At 34.0% G+C, this 21,715-nt stretch overlaps 1 long non-coding RNA gene across 2 annotated transcripts in view; it reads right to left on the bottom strand.

Annotated features, from left to right (window-relative positions):
• LOC119543485 overlaps window positions 1-21,031 on the bottom strand; it is a 251,536-nt gene extending 230,505 nt beyond the window's left edge. For both annotated transcript variants that reach the window (XR_005218596.1, XR_005218595.1), the window contains exon 1: window positions 20,901-21,031. This is a non-coding gene — a long non-coding RNA (uncharacterized LOC119543485). The remainder of the gene's footprint in view (window positions 1-20,900) is intronic.
• Between the last annotated feature and the right edge of the window lie 684 nt (window positions 21,032-21,715).

The following is a 21,715-nucleotide window of genomic DNA, read 5'->3' as shown; positions in this document are numbered from 1 at the left end:
AAGGATTTCCACAACTCATTAATAAAATTTGAAACACCCAGTAAAAATGAACAAAGGACTTGTACAGATACTGCCCAAAGGACCTGGACAGACAAAAAGAAGATATATAAATGAACAATAACCATATGTAAAAGTGCTCAAAATCAATAATAATCAAGGAAATGCCTTTTATAACTACATAAGATGTCACTTTACACTGATGAGAGTGACAAAGATTAAAAGCATTAGTAGTATCAAATGTTGGTGACATTTTTGCTTACTGCTGTGAGGGTAAAAAATGGTACAACCCCATTGGCAAATTATTTGGAAGTTCCTTATAAAATCGGTCATTTACCTACTCTATGGCCCAGCAATTCCATTCCTAGGTATTTCACCAAGACATAAATTAAACAATCATAAAAACACTTGAATAAAAATATTCATAGCAATTTTATTCATAATAGGTCCAAATTAAAAACAACCCAAACATCCATATGTCAAAATTAAAAGCATCTGCTCCATCATGAGGCAAATGTACAAAAGAGAAAATTCTTAGAAGTTAAAAAATATGATCATTAAAAATTTAATAAATTTGTAGGAAGAAAGTTGTGCATTTACCATAGAACTTTTATAAGAAAAGGTCAAATTTAAAGAAATTATGAGGAAAAAGATAAAAGACAATATTAACTCAAAGATCCAAGACCAAGTGATACAAATACAAGAAATTGCAGGAGAGAATATTATCAAAAGAAAAAGAAAAAGAAAAATTTTAGAACTGAATTGAGATGTGTTTTAAAATTGATAGGTCTACAGAGTATGAGCAGATTAAATGAAGTATAAAATGAAAGGGGTAGGAGACTGAGCCCCACGGAGCTAAAATTTTTAGCTATTCTCAGTGTGGCATGCATCTCCGGATACATGTTTTGGCTTCAATTCCAGTCCTCTCCCAGCTGAGGAAAGGGGAAAACTTTCAAGGGGAGTTCACTCCTATTCCCTTTAAGGCTATGATCCAGAAGGGCACCTCACTTCTGCACAAATCACATAGCAGTAATTAGTTTCTTTGGCCCTACCTACCTACTGCAGAAGTTGGAAAGTGTAGTTCTTAGGGCATGGCAACATGTCCAGCTAACAATTACTGCAGAAAAAGGAAAGAATAAATAGAGTAATTATGAAAAGTTTCTTCTATGAAGGTCTACTAAAGAGGTCAGTGATCAATTATGTCTAATGCTGATATGAGGTCAAGTAATTTGAGGACTAAGAAGTAACCATTGGATATGTCAAAACAGCTCACTAGTGTTTTGAATCAAACCAACATTGATTCAGTTGGTTTGAATGGAATGGAGGTAACATGCGTTTGATTTCTGTGGTTTCAAGAGGGATTGGGAAGTTCAATAATAGAGACTATAGAGATTATAAATATGGAATAGCAATTTTCTTAACTTTTAAGAAGACAATAGTAACATGAGTCTCTAGTTAAACCCACCCTTCTTAAAGCAAAACGAAAACAAAAAAGCAAAACACAAATAGAAAAAAATGGTCACACAACACAGAGTGAAAAACTTTATATATATATATGGGAATGTGAAATATGTTTTTAAGCTTTGTTTATGAGATATCTTTTCTCCAGAGAAAAAACAATCTCATTAAGAATCAGAATGGCTATATAAGGGCAAACACGAATAAGCAAAACTTAGAAAAAAAAATACAAAGGAGAGGTTGATCTCAAAATTCTATGAATAGTTATAAAATATTTTTGAAAATAATTAATGAGAAGATGCCATCACAAATTTGTTCCCTTGATATGGGAATTTTAACAACAAAAGGCAGCACAAAGTTAGACAATTTTAATATCATTGATTTATTTACAAAAATATACCATGTGTGAATAGATGACTAGAAGACAACCCAGCAGAACTGGAAAGATTGTAAGCCAAACTAAAATAAGAGAAAAAAGATTCAGATAATCCCTAAATATTCTTACTATATTTATATATTCAGCATTAAATGATATGCACACAGGATAGCAAGGAAATTGCCTTTATATATATGTGTGTGTGTGTGTGTGTGTGTGTGTGTGTGTGTGTGTGTATGTATATCAGGTTTGTCAATTATTTGGATGGAAAGTCAAAGAATAAGAGAACTTTGCAAAGAAATAAAATAAGGAAAGGATAATTTTTGAATAATGAATGATTCTAATGGTTGCAAAATACTTAGCTCAATAAGATCCCTAGAAATGGATAGTGTCTTAGATTCCCTGCTAAAACAAACACATAAAATGGGTTGGCTTAACACCAGGAATTTATTGGCACACTGTTTTGAAGCTAGAAGTTCAAAATTGAGACATCAGCAACATGATTTTTTCTCCCCAAAGGCTGTGGCATTCTGGGGCTGGCTGTCACCAATTCTTGGGTCCTTGACTTTTCTGTCACATGGCAATGCAAATTGGCATGGCCTCTGTTAGCTTCAGGGTTCCTTTGATTTTCAACAACTTCTCCTCCCTGTGGCTTTGTATTCATAAAGCCTCCAGTAATAGAACTAAAACCCAACCTCGGAGCAATGTGAAGAGGTGAGAAGACCTCTGGACAGACCAAAGCCCCCCAATCCATGGCTGCATCCCCATGTCTAATGCCTATGTCACAATTCCATCACCACCATGCCCAAGGAAAAGCCTGGAGGGGATGCTAAAGGAGATAAATCCAAGGTAAAAGATGAACGACAGAGAAGATTTGCAAGGTTACTTGCTAAACCTCTCCTCCAAAGCCAGAACCCAAGCCTAAAAAGACCACTGCAAAAAGGGAGAGAAGGTACCCAAAGGGAAAAAGGGGAAAGCTGATACTGGCAAGGATGGGAATAACCCTGCATAAAATGGAGATGCCCAAACAGACCAGGCACAGAAAGCTGAAGGTGCTAGAGATGCCAAGTGAAGTGTGTGCATTTTTGGTGACTGTACAGTTTGAAATACTATTTTTTATCAAGTTTTATAAAACTGCAGAATTTTGTTTTACTTTTTTTTTAAGCTATGTTGTTAGCACACAGAATACTTCATTGTTGTTTTTTGGGGGAAGGGGCAAACATCACTAATAGAAAGTCTCTGAAGCTGGATTGATATGGGTGAAAACATCTTTCCCCTCTAATTTTGAGAGACTTCCTCTTTACTCCCAGGAGATGGGATTCCCTGATGTTGACACATATTAGCCACTTTGGTACAAATGCCTTGTGGTATGGAAAAACTAAAATTCATTTTTATGCCCTCATGCCCTCCTCTCCCCCATCAGCCTTCAGCATAGACTTGACTGCATTAAACCTGTTGGGGCCTGACCCAAAAGAATTGGTTACCAGAATGTGAGGCAATCTCAGCCTTCAGTGATGCCCCTGAGATGGCATCTTGCAAAAGAGCAGGGAATCCTTGTTTAGGTTGTGGATGTTCAAACAGATAATTCTGCTATTTTCATTTCATTTCTTGAAAGTCAGGGTCGGCTCATGAAAAATTGTCAAGCAGCATGCTAAATGTGAAATGTCAGTCCTCAGTCTAAACTGTCTCTGTTAAGAGCATCAGATGAAGACTTCATTGGGTTTTATAGTGGCTTTCTGATTTTGGTAGTCCATTGACGAAGGGAATTTGAAAGTTGTAAATATGTTAACGACATAAGGACTGTTTGCCCATGTCCTGTCTGAAACACAGTGATTGTTTATGAAAATTATCTTTAATAAAGTTGGATTCAGTTTGGCTTGGGAAAAAAAAGCCAACCTCATTTAGTTGGTTACATGCTTTAATGAAAAATAACATCTTCAAAAGTTCCTGTTTCTAATGGATTCACACACACAGGAATGGATTATGAATATGTTTCTTTCTGGAGCACATAATTCAACATACCACAGATAGTTAAGTGAGGAATTTAAGAAAATGACTAATACATGGGAGGTTTTTCAGGGGCTAAGGCCAAATATATTTGATTTTGTACCTCTGATTTTTTCTTTAAAATTTTGAAAAACAGCATTGATTTGATTCATACTGTCAAATACTCTAAGGAAACATTAATTTTTATCCCAAGTTTTCATACATTTTCAGGACCATTTCACAAATATATTGAAAAGTGGAGAACTGATAATTTTATAAAACTAAAAAAAAGCAGAGGTTTTTACTTCAAAGTCAGTTTTTCTTTCATGGCATCCCATTGCCTTGAAAGGGCACATGGCTGGTTGCTATTCTGTGAAATATAATTAGCAGCTACTGTGAAACATGTAAAACATGAAAATAATTATTAATAGGTAACAGACCAAAAAAATGAAATTAAGAAAGAATTTCCTTTGTAGTCTGTACTTTATTAATAAATGCCTTTCTACTATCATTGTGGAATGAATTCATCTGAATTTCTCAAAACTACTGCTATGAAGAGTCTATTCAATATAAAAATAAAAATTACCCTAATGTATATTTGAAATTTTTATCAAAGAAATAGGGTTTTATTGAAACATTACCCTTTGACTAATAAACATTTATTATAGAATAAAATAAACTATGCCCAATTAAAAATGAAATGCTTATAAATACCATAATAGCTGAAATTAAACATGTAGGAGACATTAATTTGCTCCAGAAACATTGTGTCATGATTATTGCAACATATCTGCATTCACAAAATTTATCTTCTTCTTAATGGCAACTGTAAATTCTTTCTAGTAACAATAGCTTGCTCAATTCTGCTTTCATCTAAAAGTATCATTTTTGTATATATGATGGAAAATATTAAATAAGCCAAACTCTGCTCCCACCTGAACACGTGATGTTACTTGTTAAAGCTAAACATACATCTAGGTGTTCCTGACAACTCCCAGCTTTCAAATGTCTGAATGAAAAGTCACAGGGCACTTGGAGTCTTGAGGTTGAGGCAAGTTCAGTCAAAACATGTTGGAAAGCAGAAGGGAGCAATCTGAAGTGTAAATGTGAAAAACAGCAGAGCATACACATTACTGTGCAGACAATTTTAACAAAGGGATTCATTTCCCCCTTCTTTTTGAATGAACAAATGTAAACTGCATCCAAACTGTAAGAAAGAGCTAATTAATATCCATGGTATTTCTATTTTCTTAGTGCATGTATGTCTGCATTAGAACAGATACACACACATACACACAGAAATGTACACTCACACACACTTTTGGAGGAAAAATAGCAAGATATTGTTTTCAAGCTTGTCAGAAAAACCCTCTTAAAGAGCATGGCCTGCTAGCAAAGTTTATATTTAACTATATTTTGTTTAACTCTACTGAATTATTTGCCAATGTTATAATTATTTTTAAAATCCTAAAATAATTTAACTAATACTTGTGAATCATTTACGATTTTCAAAATGACCCTCTCATAGAGTTTCTCATTTAGTTCCCAATTAATAGGCAAATACTTTATTTCTCATTTCTACAGCTAAAGAAAAAGTTTCAGGCAAATTAAGGTTACTGTTACATGACTGCTATCATATTCTGGAATAAATATCAAAATTTATTTCTTACTGCACATTAATGTTGGAAAATAAGTCTTCTTGAAGATTTTAAAAATAATCTTTTATAATTATTTCCTAATACCTTAATTTTTTTGTAAATAGGGACTAGTTCTTTGAAAGGAAGTCTGTGAAAAGACAGATATTTTATCAATATCAACATCATTGTGCAAATCAATGCTGAGTATCAGTGATAAAGGAAATAAATTAAAATGCCCAAGATATATTCCTGTGACAGGTATGGGTAGAGACCAATGAGTCTCAAAATTCTGACTTGCAGTTTAGAGGCAAATATGATGTATTTCTTAAAGCAGAATTTACTAAATTTCTCAAATTAAAATAATTATCTATGAGCTTTGCAAAAAATGATGAATTAGTATCCAGACCTCTGAAATAAAGATGCTGTATCTAGATTTTTAATAAACACACTCAATAATTTCTACAATAAGAAAAGTTTGGGAGAAACAGTGTTAAACTATTTCAGATATTTCTAAGGGTACAATGGAATAAATTTAATTATATTATCTTTTTTGTTCTAAAAAAAATGTAATACTAATTAGATATTTGCTGAGTTTTGGGAAATGCATACACCTGTGTAACCCATAATACTATCAAGATGTGGAACATTAGCATCATCCCAGGTTTCCTAAAGCCCCTTTACATTTAACCCCTGCCCTCACATGCTCTGAAGCAATGGCTATTCTGATTTTTTCCACCATAGATAAAATTCTCTGTTCTATATCATAAAAATTTAATCAAACAATAGGTACTCTTTCATTTTCTAAGAAACTTCCAGATCCTTTGCAAAAGGGTTGTGGCATTTTAGCCTCCCACCAAAAATGCATGAGAGTTCCAGTTACTCCAATACCTTCCATCATTTCATGTTTTCAGACTTTCTACTGCAATTTTGATTTGCATTTTTTATGAATGATAATGAACAAATTTTCACGTGCTTAATGATCATTCAGAAACCTTTCTAGTGAATTGTCCTTTTAAGTTTTCGCCCATTTTTTACTGGGTCATTTATTTTTCACTAATGAGAGTACAAGTCTAGTCCTTCTCTGTTTTCCAGCAGCAGTGCTCTTTCCAGTGATAGTACTGATTCTCGACCCTTTGCCCTCTTTCCAAGCTCAGCAAATGCTAAGTGAGAATTCTTCTGTAGAACATTAACCAATCTCTTATGAATTTAGATTCCTCTAATATGTTTGTTTCATTATTTCCCCATTGCCTTTTTTAAACATAATTTTATTGAAATGTATTCACACACCATACAATCCACCCAAAGTATACAATCAATGGTTCACAGTATCATCACATATTTGTGTATTCATCACCATGATCATTTTTAGAACATTTGCATTACTCCAAAAAAGAAATAAGAAGAAAAAAAGAAGACTGCAAACATCCCATACCCCTTACCCTTCCATCTTATTGATCACTAGTATAGCACTCTGCCCAATTTTAAGACTTAACAATAGTGGTAGGTTAACTAAGACAGTGTAGTGTTGCCAGAGATAAATATATAGATCACTGGAACACAGCAAAACATCCAGAAATAAATCCATACCAACACCGGCAACTGACTTTTTTTTTTTTCAATATAGTTTATACAATCATCATCAAAGATCAAAGCTACTAGATTACAGTTCAACAACTTCAAGTATTTCCTTCTGGCTATTCTATAACACTAGACACTAAAAAGAAATATCTATATAATAATTCTGTATTCATAGTCATTTTTTAAATCCAAATTTCTCAGTTTCACCTCCTCCCTCTCATCTGATCTTTCTCCTAATCTTCAGGGATATCTGGGCAATGACCTTTTTTTTTAATCTTCATTTTATTGAGATATATTCACATACCACGGAGTCATACAAAACAAATCATACATTCGATTGTTCACAGTACCATTACATAGTTGTACATTCATCACCTAAATCAATCCCTGACACCTTCATTAGCACACACACAAAAATAACAAGAATAATAATTAGAGTGAAAAAGAGCAATTGAAGTAAAAAAGAACACTGGGTACCTTTGTCTGTTTGTTTCCTTCTCCTATTTTTCTACTCATCCATCCATAAACTAGACAAAGTGGAGTGTGGTCCTTATGGCTTTCCCAATCCCCTTGTCACCCCTCATAAGCTACATTTTTATACAACTGTCTTCGAGATTCATGGGTTCTGGGTTGTAGTTTGATAGTTTCAGGTATCCACCACCAGCTACCCCAATTCTTTAGAACCTAAAAAGGGTTATCTAAAGTGTGCATAAGAGTGCCCACCAGAGTGACCTCTCGGCTCCTTTTGGAATCTCTCTGCCACTGAAGCTTATTTCATTTCCTTTCACATCCCCCTTTTGGTCAAGAAGATGCTCTCCGTCCCACGATGCCGGGTCTACATTCCTCTCCGGGAGTCATATTCCACGTTGCCAGGGAGATTCACTCCCCTGGGTGGCAATGACCATTTTAACTTCATGATGAAAAGGGATGTTGACCTTATGGGGCAGAGGCATGAAACTGGTTGATGTTCTTGGAGAGACCAGAACCTCTGGGCTTCAGGGCTTATCTGGCATAGGATCGATGTGGAGGCCTTAAGTTTCTGAAAAAATAAACTTACTAAGAAAAACTTTCATAGAGACTTAGATAGAGCCCAGGGCCCTCTCTAGGGTTTTCAGGAATACTGTTGGTTGGGGCTTGGCATACTGTAGTAGTTTGCAATATCCAAAGCAAAAGCTTGCATAAGAGTAACCTTCTGGATGACCTCTTGACTCTATTTGAAATCTCTCAGCCACTGAAACTTTATTTTTTTCCATTTCTTTTCCCCCTTTTTGTCCAGAAGACATTTTCAATCCCATGATACCAGGGCCAGGCTCACCCTGGGAGTCATGTCCCACATTGCCAGGGAGACTTAACACCTCTGGGAGTCATATCCCACATATGGGGGAGGGTAGAGAGTTTATTTGTGGAGGTGCCTTAGAGAGGGAGGCCGCATCTGAGCAACAAAAGAGTTTCTCTGGGGGTGACTCTAAGGCCTAATTACATGCAGGCCTAGCTTTAGAATTGCAGAAATAAATTTCATAAAGGTAAGCCTCAAGATTGAGGGCTTGGCTTAATCAGTCATGAGTCCCTAGTGCCTGAGAGAATATCAGGAATTCCCCGGGAGGGGAAGTTTAATAGTCCCACATTTTCCCCCAGTCTTCTCAAGTACTTTGCAAATATTTTTTTATTTCTGCCCAAAATACTCTGTGATGTATCTGGATATTACATTAACCTGTACAGAAAAATAGGATCTCACTCCCTATTCTAGGTTCCATGTATTTCAGTTGTTTAAATAAACTGACCAGATAGGTTAAATTAGATAGTATGCTACAGAAATTTTAAATTTTGGACCAAATAAACATCTCTTCCTTTGGTCTCACATAGTAGTTGAAGTTTTAAAATACAGACTATAGCATCCTTTACCCTGTATTCTGATTTACCTTAGTCCTAACCAGGTCCATTTCATTCATATCACTAATTGGAGTCTGATCTGTTATTCAGCTTCTTTAACAGATGCTGAATGGAGTAGCTGACTTTCAGAGTGGCAGAATTCTAACTCTGAGTTGCAGGTCACACAGATATCTGATGTTCCAGGAAATTACCAGTTTATAAACAAAGAACCTGGCATCTCAGAATTTAGAGATAGTTAAAATTCAGGAATAGATGTGACTTCTATAAGAGCTTACAATCTAGAAACCTTTATATTGAAACTTATTTGAACATTCTGTATTCCTTAATCATAGATTACCCATTCTCTGCCCACTTTCTATCCTCTGATAACCTGTGCACTCAAATTCAATTCTCAGAATTTGCTCATTATAGTTAGTATATATTAGTGAGACCATACATTATCTGTCCTTTTGTTGCTGGCTTATTTCACTCAACATAATGTCCTCAAGGTTCATTCACCTAGTTGCAAGTCACAAGACTTCATTCCTTCCTACTGCCATTTAATATTCCATTGTAGGTATAGACCATGATTTGCCCTTACATTCATCAGTCGATGTACCCTTAGGCCGCCACTGCCTTTAAGACTTTTATGTTTGTTTGTTGGTATGTTTGGGTTGTTGTTGTTAAGTCTTGTCTTTGTCTTTCCTTTTATTCTCAATGGGAGCATTGATTGACTACAAGCTGTTCCATCATATCAGAGAGAAAGTCTCAACAAACACATGTAATAAATTGGACAGATTTATGTTACCTGCCTGTTGGGGATTAAATCATTTCCTCCCCAAAGAGTATGTTCAGATCCCAACCCCTGTTTCTGTGGATGTGAATCCATATGTAAACAGGACGTTTGAAGACATTATTAGTTAATGTGTTGCCAAACTGAATGAGGGTGGGTCTTAATCCAATAGGACTGATGTCCTTAGAAGTTAAGGATATTAGATGTCGAAAGAAGCCACAGGTAGCATGCAGAAGCTGGAAACATTGTGCACAGAAGAGAAAGAAGATACCATCGTGTGTGTTGCCATGTGACAGAAAAGCCAAGGACCGAGGGTTGCTGGCAGCCAGTCCCCAAATGCCAGTCTTCAGGAAGAAAGCATCACCTTGCAGATGTCAAATTTTTTTACTTTTCCTAACCTCAAAACCATGAGCCAATAAATTCCTGTCATTAAGCCAACTCACTGTATGATATATGTTTTAGCAGCTGGGAAACTAAAACACTATCCTACAAAGCACTAGATGATTTGCTCCGGCTTACTTCTCTAACTGCAATTTCCTCCACCCTCTCTTCACTCTGTTTAAGCTAAACAAACCTTCTTTTTTGTTCAGTGATCATACCAAATATATTCCTGTAATGTTATTTGAATGTGCTTATGTTTCTTCTGTTTGCAAAGCTCCTTTCTAAGATATTTTTATTTCTGCCTCTTTCTCATCATTCCTATTGCAATTGTATTAGTTGGTGTATTAATTTCCTATGGATTTAAAAACTTGGAGGCTAAATGTCCAAAATCAAGGTGTTGGCAGGGACATGGTCCCTCTGAATTCCATAGGGCAGTATCCTTCCTCGAGTCTTCCAACTTCTGGTAGCCCCAGGCATTTCTTGGCTTGTGGCAGCATACCATCAGTCTCTGCCTCCACTGTCATGTGAATCTTTTCCCTCTATGGCTGTATCTCTGTGTCCAAATTTCCCTTTTATTTTGTGGACACCAGTCTCATTGGATTTAGATCTCAATCTAATCCAACATGGCTACATCATAACAATTATATCTACAAATAGCTATTTCCAAATTAGGTGACATTCTGAGGTTTCAGGTCAACTTGAATTTTGGGAAAACATAATTACCCCAATACACATGGATTGGGACACTGCAGGTAAGTGGTCCTAATAATGTAACTGGCTCATTGGGAGAAGTACACTAGAAGGCACTAAAGATCTTCTAGGCTGGAAAATATATGATCTTTAATAAACATTTGGAAAATATTTCTTAAGTTCTGGGCTGCTGTACCTTGGATATAATGGCAACCAGTCTAAAAGTAGAAAGGTAAGATAATAAAGGCTCTGCCATTGTTAAGAGATTTTCTGCCTATGGACAGCAATCCAAGTTGAATTTGAGAATATGACAATATTCCCTTTTCCAAGTTAGGAAAACTGGAGGCCTATGCTAAAGTTAGTGCAAAGAAATATACAAAAGCAATAAATTGTCAGTAACATGGTACAACCTGGAGCTATAAAGTACAATAGATAAGGGAGATCCCTCCAACATATTTTTTTTTCAAATATTTATCTGTAACCCTCCCTTGGGACTCTAAATGCATTTGTTATCAAGTATTAAATTTGTTTGATATTGTTCAACAGGTCACTGAAGCATACATATTATTTTTTCAGCTTTTTATTTCTCTGGACTTCAGTTTTTGTAGTTGACATAGTTATATATTCAAGGTCACTGATCTTTTCTTCTGCCATTTCTAAATTGTTCTTAAGTTCATCCTTATTATACAATGTATCTTCCTCCTTTTTTCATTTTTACTAAATTTTTATTTAATGTTGGATGTTGTATTTGGACTTCTTTATCTCTGTTTAAAGATTGTTAAGTGTTACTTGTGAATCAGTTTGTCATATTTGAGACTTAAGTTTTATTAAGGGAGGTCTATTGTAGCCTCTACTCTATTGTTAGTTTTTCCCTATCACTAAAGCCTGATTTTGTGGAGGATGGTAGTTTTTACTGAATGTCAGGGTCAAGGAGGTTTCTCCACAGGAACTGGCTGGACCTTGGATTTATAAACTGAATTTGGAATTTTTCTATGGCTTATTATAATTTAAATAGCATTGAACTTATTTTTAAAAGTTAGGTAAAACTCAGCTGGCATCAAACCAGAACTAACTCAGTTTTCAATAAATATTACTTAACCTTCCTAATTTTTTGAGGACAATTAGTCTATTCAAATTTTCACCTCTTCTTAAATCAGTTTGATAATCTATATGTCTCTAGGTAATCATATAGTTGTTTTAGGAAGTCATATATAGTATTTTCTTTAAAATAATTTAATCTGTTTTCCTAATACTGTGTACATATTTCTTTCTCTCTTTTTCCTTATTTAGGCTGCTGAGAACTTATCTATTTAGTTTTTTTTTAAAACTGTTGAATGTTTTTTATTATTTCATATTTTTGTTTTATGTGGGTAATCTAATCTCACAAGTTAATTCCATATTCTTTTCAATTTTTCTTCTTTCTTCTTTAATGAATAGTTATTGATGACTACAAATTTCCATCTTAAAGCATTTACTCCATCTCATATTTTTGGTATAAATTGTTTTCCTTTCTTTCTATATAGTTTGAAATTTCATTATTTTAAAAATCTTCTTTGATTCCACAGTCACCTAGATGTGTATTTCCAAATTTCTAAAACATTATTTAATTGATGGTTTCAATTAAACCTCCTTTTCATTACTTATATTTAACTCTATTAGATTATAATCATAGGAGATAATCACTAAAATCTGAACATTCTAAGTTTTACTGGTGGAAGCAACTTGAGAGATTTTATTAACTTTTATTAGTAGATATTTGTATAGCATATGTATAATATCTATCTGAAAAAGTTTCTCATATCCTTCTCTTCCTTCTTTTCTATCCCTCTTCCCCTCTCTCCTAATTCATTTTTCTCTCTTTTTAGCTCTCAATCTATCATAATTTAATTTTTTTATTATGGAATTGAAAAAGGCCATAATATTATATTCTAAATATCTGAGAGGTAATTTCTATTGAAATTACATTTTCATCTAGTACCACACCACAATATTATTTAGTGCATACATGTTTATGATGGTTATATCTTCCTAATAAAGGCTCTTCACTGTACCTTTGTCCTCAAATTTCAGTATTTTTCACATGACTATTCCTCTATCTGTACTAATCTTTCTTGTATTTGCCTGTATTCCTAACGCCAAACTAGCATTTTAAACCTTACTTTATCACTTGGCATAATTATATAACTTTTTGGAAAAAGCATTTAATTGGTTTGCTTTATTTTGTGTTAACCTAAACTGAGAGCTTCTGCATTATAAAAAGAGAATTTAATCTATCCACATTTCATATAATGCTAAATATGAATTTTATTAGATATCCCTATTTAGGCTATGCCTACCTTTATATTAATCACATATTTTGCATTTTTATTTTCCCTTTTCTCATTTACCAGTTATTTTTTGTATAAGATTTATTTCTATTCTTTTCTTTATTAAGTGAGATATTTTGCTAAAATTTAAATTTAATTGATGGTTTCAATTTTTTCCCCTGCTTTTTTCTACTTGTACTGGTTTGAATCTGTTATATACCCCAGAAAAGACCATGTTCTTGTAATCAATTCTTGTAGACCCACAGGAGCTGAGAGGGAAAGCCATTGAAACCAGAACCCAAGAGAGAAGAAACAGCAGATGTTGCTATGTGCCTTCCCATGAAACAGAGGAACCCTGGATGCCAGGAGCATTACTCAGAGAAGGTATCTTCCTCTTGATGCCTTAGTTTGGACATTGTCAATGGTCTTAGAACTGTAAATTGTAACCTAATAAATCTCCATTGAAAAAGCGAACCAATTTCTAGTATAGGCATTCCAGCAGTTTAGCAAACTGAAACACTACTGAATTCTGCATTACAAAAGTTCTGACCATCACAACAATTTTATGTTCCCTCTCTCTTGTCTTGTTTATCTCTCTCCTTTCTTTCACAATCTCTGAAGAGATTTTTAAAACCTTTTACTAACTCCTCCTCCTTACAAACTTCAATGTGTGCGGAAACTTTTTATGAAGTTAAGATTCAGTCTATTATAAAAATGTAGCAGAACAGCTCTTCTCTTTTCAAGACCCCCTTTTTTAGCATATTCCCAAAAAAATGCCTCATTTTCCTTTAGTGAGTTAATGTTTACTGCTAACCACTGGTTCTTCTTATCTTTTTTCCCATACTCTGAGGAATCTGTCTAATTCGTTAGATTATTAAAATTATTTTTTAAGTGTAGCCTTTTGAGATGTTGTTTTTATGTGGTATATCTGAATTCTTATACATCTGCATTGATTTTTCTTTCCCATTGACCATAATTAATTATCTCTGTGGGATATTATATACTTTAGTTGCAATCCTTTCCTCTCAGTTATCTTTGAATATTATTCAACAATCTTCTAGCTTTTAAGGAAGGAAAATAAATATTTATCTTTATCCTGTTTATTATTGAATCTTAAAAGAACATATAAAAAATCTAAAAAGATGGTGATGATTAAAAATAGGACATAAAAAAAAACAAGATTATGAGATTAAAAAGAAGCCAGAAATGAAGTGGTGAATGATATATACTAGCACATGAAATATATATATATATATATAAATATTATATATAAATATACATAAATTATATATATAATTCCTTTAAGCTTTACTCCAAGTTTCTAGAATTGTCTTAGTTTTCCAGGGCTGCAGTGACCAGTACCACACAATGGGTTGACTTAAACTCATTCTAGTCTCATGGTGTTGAATACTATAAATCCAACATCAGCATATTGGCAGAGCTTGCTTTCTCCAAGAGTCTGTAGTATTCTGGCAATCTTCTGTCACATGGCAATCTATTCTCCCTTGTGTCAGCTCCTTTGATTTCCACTAACTTCTGGCTTTTTCTGACTTCTGCCTTCTTCTGACTTTTGACTTCTACAGACTGAATGTGCCCAAATTTCCTCTGGACTCCAAGCATATGGATTAAGGCCTACCCTGATTCAACTTGGTCATATTCAAATAGGATCTTTGCAGTTCCTATTTACAAATGAGTCCATACTTTCACTAATAACATCTTCAAAGGTCATTTTTACTAATGGGTTCACACTTAGCATACCAGGGGTTAGGACTTAAATATGTCCTTATGGGGAACATGGTTCAATTGCCAACTAGCAACTAACTGTAAAATATAAAAATAAAGCAAATGGAAATATTAGAACTATAAAATACAACAAACAAAATAAAGAATTCACTGGATGTGCTTAATAACAGAATGAAGATAAATGATGAAAAAATGAGTGACTCTATGGATATTCCATTTCATTTTCTAGCATATTGGAATAGCTAGAAGGAAACTCCCGAATCTGTTGAAAAGTAATCCAGAAGACTTGATTCTTGATGATAACTGTATCACAATATAGCTTTCATTTTGTGACCATGTGATTGAAAATCTTGTGACTGACAATCCCTTTAACCAGTTTATGGGCAGATGAGTAACAAAATAATGACAAAAATATATAAATAAAAAGGGGAATAAGGGGTCTGAGATGGTTTGAGTATTCTTTTTTTATTTCTTCTTTACTGTTTTATATATTTTTTCTTTATTTTGGAGTAATGAGAATTGATTGTGGCAATGAATATAGAACTAGATGATGATACTGTGAGCCATTGACTTATACTTTGGATGGATTATATGGTATGTGAGTATAGCTCAATAAAATCACATTAAAAAATCAGTGAACCTGCAGATATATCAATTGAAATTATCCAATCTGAAAATCATAGGGAAAAATTGAAAAAAAATTGATAATCTCTGAAACCAGTGGGAAAGTACCAAAGGTTCAGACTATAGTGCCATAAGGGTTTCATGAGAAAAGGAGAAAAGTGTGGTGCAGGAAAAATATTTGAAGAAATAATGGCTCATGCAATGGAAACAGTTTCATAGTTCCTCAGAACTTAAGTAGAGAATTATCACATGACATGGCAAACCCACTTCTAGGTATATAACCAAAAGAATTGAAAGCAGAAACTCAGTTTACTCAGTAAAGTACAGTTTACCAGGAACTGGGTTGGGGATAGGGAACGGGAAATTAATTCTTAATTGGTACAGAGTTTCTGTTCGGGGTGATGGAAGAGTTTTGGTTATGTGGAGTGGTGATGGTAACACAATATTATTAATGTAATTAGCACTACTGAATCATAATCTAAATGTGGTTAAAAGGAGAAATTTTGGGTGGTATGTATATTGCTAGAACAAAAATTTTAAAAATCAACAACAACCACTATAGGACTACACAAGACAAACAGTGAACCTTATTGTGAACTAGGGACTATAGTTAATAGTACAATTATAATAATATTCAGTCATCAATTGTAATTGATGCAAAATATTAAAAATGAGGATGAGTATATGGGAACGCTATAGTTTCTACATGATCTTTCTGTAAACCTACAATTTCTCTAATAAACATTTTTAAGAAAATAAATAATGGCTGAAGAGTACCCAAATTTGGTGAAGGTCATAAGGATACAGAATCAAGACCTGAGACAATTCCAGGTAAGTAAAATTCAAAGAAATTCACATACAGCCACATAATATTCAAATTGAAAATTAAAGACAAGAAAAAATGCATGAAAGCAGCAAGCAAAAAAGCAATACATCATTTATAGTGAAATAATGGCTTAAATGACCATGGATTTCTCTTCAAAAATCATGGAAACTGGAAGGAAATGGGAAAAAAATTCTGTAATGTGCAGGGAGAAAAAAAAGAAATTGTCAACTCACAGTTCTATTTCAAGTAAAATATACTTCAGAATGAAGACAAAATAAAGACAATCTCAGAAGAAGGAAAACTAAGCGACCCATTGCCAGCAGACCTTGTCTAAAAGAAATGCTGACAGCATTATGTTTACAGAAGAGAATGGAGACCTGAGGGAATCATGGAGCAGCAAGGATGAAGTAGGAGACAGAAATGATTACTATATGGATAAATAGATTTTTATTCTCATCTTGAGTTCTTTAAAATATGACAGCTTAAATCAAAAGTTATAACCTTGTCAATACAGAATGGAAGTAGTAAACCTGTCTGTAGTTGTAGAAATATTGCCTACCAAGAAAATCCAGTTTTACCTATAAGAATCTCCTAGAACTAATAAATCATGGTCAGGGGACCTGTATGCTGCAAACTATAAATGTTGGCAGAAATAAATCAAATATCAAATTAAACAGAAGATCTAGCTATGTTCAGTTACGTTAAGACTCAATAGAGTTAAGACGTCAATTCTCCCCAAATTAATCTGTAAATTCAATATAGTCTCAATCAAAATTCCAGCAGGTTTTTTTGCAGGTATAGGAAAGTAAGTTATAAAATTTATCTGAAAAGTAAAGAAATTAGAATGCCAAAACAATTTTTAAAAAGAAGAATAAAAGTGGAGTACTCCTATTATTAATTTTAATTTTAAAGACTCAGTAAAGACAGTGTGATATTGATGAAGGGATAGACACATAAATCATTGGAATAGAACAGAGTCTATAAATAGACCCACACAATATGGCCCATTGATTTCTAATAGACTTTCTCTTTTAGAACAGTTTTTGGTTTACAGAGAGATTGCACAGAAAAAAATACAGAGAGTTCCCATGTACCCCCTCTTCTCTGCCCCTCCCCAGGTTCCCCTGTTACTAATATTTTTCATTAGTATGTTACATCTGTTATAATTGATGAAACTACACACACACACACACACACACACACACAGACATTATCCTTAACTAAAATCCATGGTTTACCTTAGGTGTCACTCTGTGTTGTACAGTTTTATGGTTTTTGACAAATGCATAAGCCAATTCATTCTTGATAATGTTGCAAAGGCATTTCAATGGGGGGAAGGAGAACTTTGTCAATATATGGTATTAGAATAACTTGATATTATATATGCAAAAAATAAATAAATACCACAACCTAAATTTTAAATTTTACACCTCATGTTAAAATTAACTATAAATGGATCATAAATCTAAATTGAAAATGATTAACATTTGAAATAAAAGATAAGAAAAAATATTTTTATGACATGGGATTAGGCAAAGTATTCTTAGATATGACATAAAAAGCAAGAGCCATAAAAGAAAAAAATGATAAATCAAACTTTTAACAAGATATTGTTAAAGAATAAAGAAAAAACAAGCATATGTTGGGAGAAAATACTTGCAAATTATATATATGACAAAGAACATATATAGAATGCATGAAGAAAGAAAACAAACAATCCAACTCACAAATGGCCAAAAGACTTGAGCAGATACTTCACGAAAGAGGAAACAAGATGCCAGACAAGCCCATGAAAAGATACTCAACCTCACTATCCAGTAGAGAATTGCACATTAAAATCATGATGATATCCTAAGTTATACATATTAAAATGTTAATACAAAAACAGCAGTAAGAAAACTAATGAAAATGATAATATCAAGTGCTGACAAGGATATACAGTCACCAGAGAGCACATATATTAATAGTGGGAATGGAAAATAGTACAGTCTATCTGGAAAACTGGCAATTTCTTATAAAGTTAAACATCCACTTATCATATGAAACAGCAATTGGATATTTACCCAAGTATTTTCATGTGCAAACCTGTGTATAAACTTTTATTACAGGTCTATCCATATTTTCTTAAACTGGCAAAAATTCAAATGTCCTTCCATACATGAATCAGTAAACAAACTCTAGTATATCTGTACAAAGGAATACTATTCAGCAATATAAAGAAGCAAGCTGTTGACTAATGCAACATTGTTGAATCATAAATGCATTTAAGTGAAAGAATCCAGTTGCAAAGTGTCAGTACTGCACAATTCAATTTATACAACATGCTGGAAGAAACAACACTATAGGGGTGGAGAATGGTCAGTGGTCACCAGAGGTTAGAGGAACAGAACATGTGACTACAAAAGGACAGATGGCACAAGATGTGATTTGGAATTTTTGTTTTTAGATGGTTAAATTCTTCCATATCTTGATTATGGTAGTTTACAAAAATTTATACATGCATAAAATATCATAGAACTGTATACATTGGAAAAAGTCAGTTTATCCTTTTTTTAAAAAATAAATTTTTATAAGTGTTATTAGGTCCCCACCCCCTCTCTTTTCTCTCTTTGTCTATATGATTGGTACTTATTTCTGCATTTAAGGGGAGAGTTATGTAGTGGATGAGAGAGGCATGGTTTCTTAGTCTAAATTTTGTTATTAAATATTCCCAATTTGATGAGTATTTTCTTGGCCATTTACAGATGCAGCAACTAGGATTGGAAATAAAAAAGGATCTGGAACTGAAATTTAAACCCAGATATTTTCTAACTATGAAAAAATCTGATTCAACTATACCATCCTAAGGAGGGGATCAATCTTCTACTTACTAGGCTTAGGAGCTTCTAATGAACATTTAATAAAAATTATATAATTTAAAATTAATATCGGCTTCTCATTCAAACCTAATTAACATTCTTTACTTTATCAATGTTCCAATTTATTGAATACCTCATAGGTAGTAAGCTACGTGGGTACTGCCTCCAGAGATTTTGTTAAAATTACCATAAAATTAAATCTTAATTTTATTTTACCAGAAGTTTATATTTTCACTGTACATCAAAGGGAAATCTTTTATAGCAATGTGAGTTCCTAATATACTTTTGCTTTACAAAAATTTTGCCAACTCTTATTGTCACAATGCTCATAAAGATGTAATTATTTAAGACTGTGAGCTACAGTCCCTGTTTAATGTACCAAGTACTTCTGTTTTTAATCCAAATTAACATCGGTTTTGCTCTTGTTTTACCACTGAGGAAGCCAAGGTTGAACGACTAAAGACAGCTTAATCAATAGATGATAGCCAAATTAGAAATTCCCATTCAGATAAAATAATATAGCTTCCTCATTCAAAGTAGTCAACTATAATACTATGTTCAATTTATTTTTTATACTATCACTACTCCTGAATTTCTTTTTATTTTATATCAAATGTTTGCTGTTTCCAAAATTTTGCAATAGTATTCTTCTACTTGTCATTCTAAAGTGTTCAGTAAGTAAACAGCGGGTGGTGAGATAACATTTTTTTTGCAATTGTTTGTTTTGCTATTTTATCTATCATTTACATTAAAATTGCATATTAAATCTGCTTCAGAGTTTTACTTTGCCAAAATTGTTTTAAAACTTATCAGACATAAGTGTGAACTAATTTTTTAGCTTAATATATATCAGCATAGATAGATACAGAAATGAATAAAGATATATGTATATACACAGGTTAATATACATACATATATTATCTATACTTATCTGCTGAATGAGTTGGAGGCAATGACAGTCAGGTAGAAACAAGTGCTGCAAGAACCCAGAACATAGTTTACAAATACCGTTCTCCAGTAAAAGGAATCAGACATGCTGAGAATAATGGCTGATTCTAGGACAGAGAAGGAAAAGTACAAGGTGAATCTGAAACATCTTGTAGTACCAAATAGTAAGAAAGTCTCAAGGAAACAAAAGAAGAGTGGCATGTCAAAAGGACACAAGAGCCAGCTAAAAGAGCCCCAAAGGGCTAAAGATGGAGCAAGTTAAAGAAACAAAAGAACAAACAAAATGGTAATATTGGATTAGAATCCAAAGAATAAAATTTTTATCTATGAGCCCTTATTGATATAAATAAATGATTAAACAAATAAAATAACAGAAGAAAAGGTACAGATATTCTCTACTATATTATTCCAAGTAAATATAGAAAGCATAGAAATGAAAATAAGGAATCATCACTAAAAAACCACGGTAATAATTGTTGCATGCAAATTTCACTGGTAAATGCTAAAATTAATGAGTAAAACTTTAAGAACAAATAGAATATTTTCATATCTCCATAGTATCATCCCCCAAATATTAATCAATTACTGTGGTGCTTTTAATTTATGTCCCTAGGAATTTATGATATTCCTTTTTTCTAGGAGACAGAGTTTGAGTCCCTGCCTTTTGACTCTAGGTTAGACTTAGCGACTTGCTGCTGGGAAAGTCACAGACATGCCTAGCAGTCATCTCCCAGCACTGACCTATTCTATTGTGTGCAAATATTTCAATATTTTTCCATTCCGTAGCCATGAAAAGACTTTAAGTTCTAATGTGAACGGCCTGAACTTACCTTAAACCCAAAACCAGGAACAAGCAGCCCCATGGTGGGCACTCTGAACAACAGATTCTTGATACGTGCTTTGTTCTCAATGTCAGGGCTCCGTCCCTCTGGGGTGTATAAAAACCCTGCCCTCAGATAGTCCAGGCTTCTCTCATCTCAAACAGGAAGTGGGGCACGTGGAGCTGCCATTCACTGTCCCTGGCAGTTAGCCTCTGTTGGAGAATAGCCATGATGTGATCTCTTCTCCTGCTCTTTTGGACTTTTTCTGCTATGTAAATGATAAAGCAGTCATTTGCTCCAGGTTTCTCTTGTGCCTGACCCTGTGTTCCCATGATGTAACACAGGGCAATTTGTTCCACAGAATTTTGGTGCAGTGAGCAGTGTGCACAGTGAAGTATGGAATGGGATGATTTTTTGTCACTCTTGCATTCCTTTTCTTCTGGACTGTCTTCAGAGGCACAGTACTCAATGGCTCTGTGGGTTAAACTGAAATGTCACTCCCACCTTACTACCTTGGATAGAGGTACTGACCCGTGGGTGGGAGGCTCAGAGCATCCCACCGTGAATGCTGGGGAGTTGGCTAGCTCATTCCAAGCTGAAATCAATGGGGTTGGGGCTTCCACCACCTGGTGTATAATCCCCTGGCTCATGGCCTTTTATATCTGTTCTCATCCTGGAACTAAGCATATCAGCACTCAGGCCACCTAGACAGGTCTTGTGGTTAGTGTGAGGCTGGATGTTATTCAGGAGACTATTAGAACTGAAGATAGTGGCCCATGGGTGAAAAGGAAAGTACTAGCTTTTACAGGGAAGGAGATAGGGGA

Source organism: Choloepus didactylus, chromosome 8, assembly GCF_015220235.1.
Source record: "Choloepus didactylus isolate mChoDid1 chromosome 8, mChoDid1.pri, whole genome shotgun sequence".
In the NCBI taxonomy this organism is placed as follows: domain Eukaryota; kingdom Metazoa; phylum Chordata; class Mammalia; order Pilosa; family Megalonychidae; genus Choloepus; species Choloepus didactylus.
This window is presented reverse-complemented; position numbering and strand designations above follow the sequence as displayed.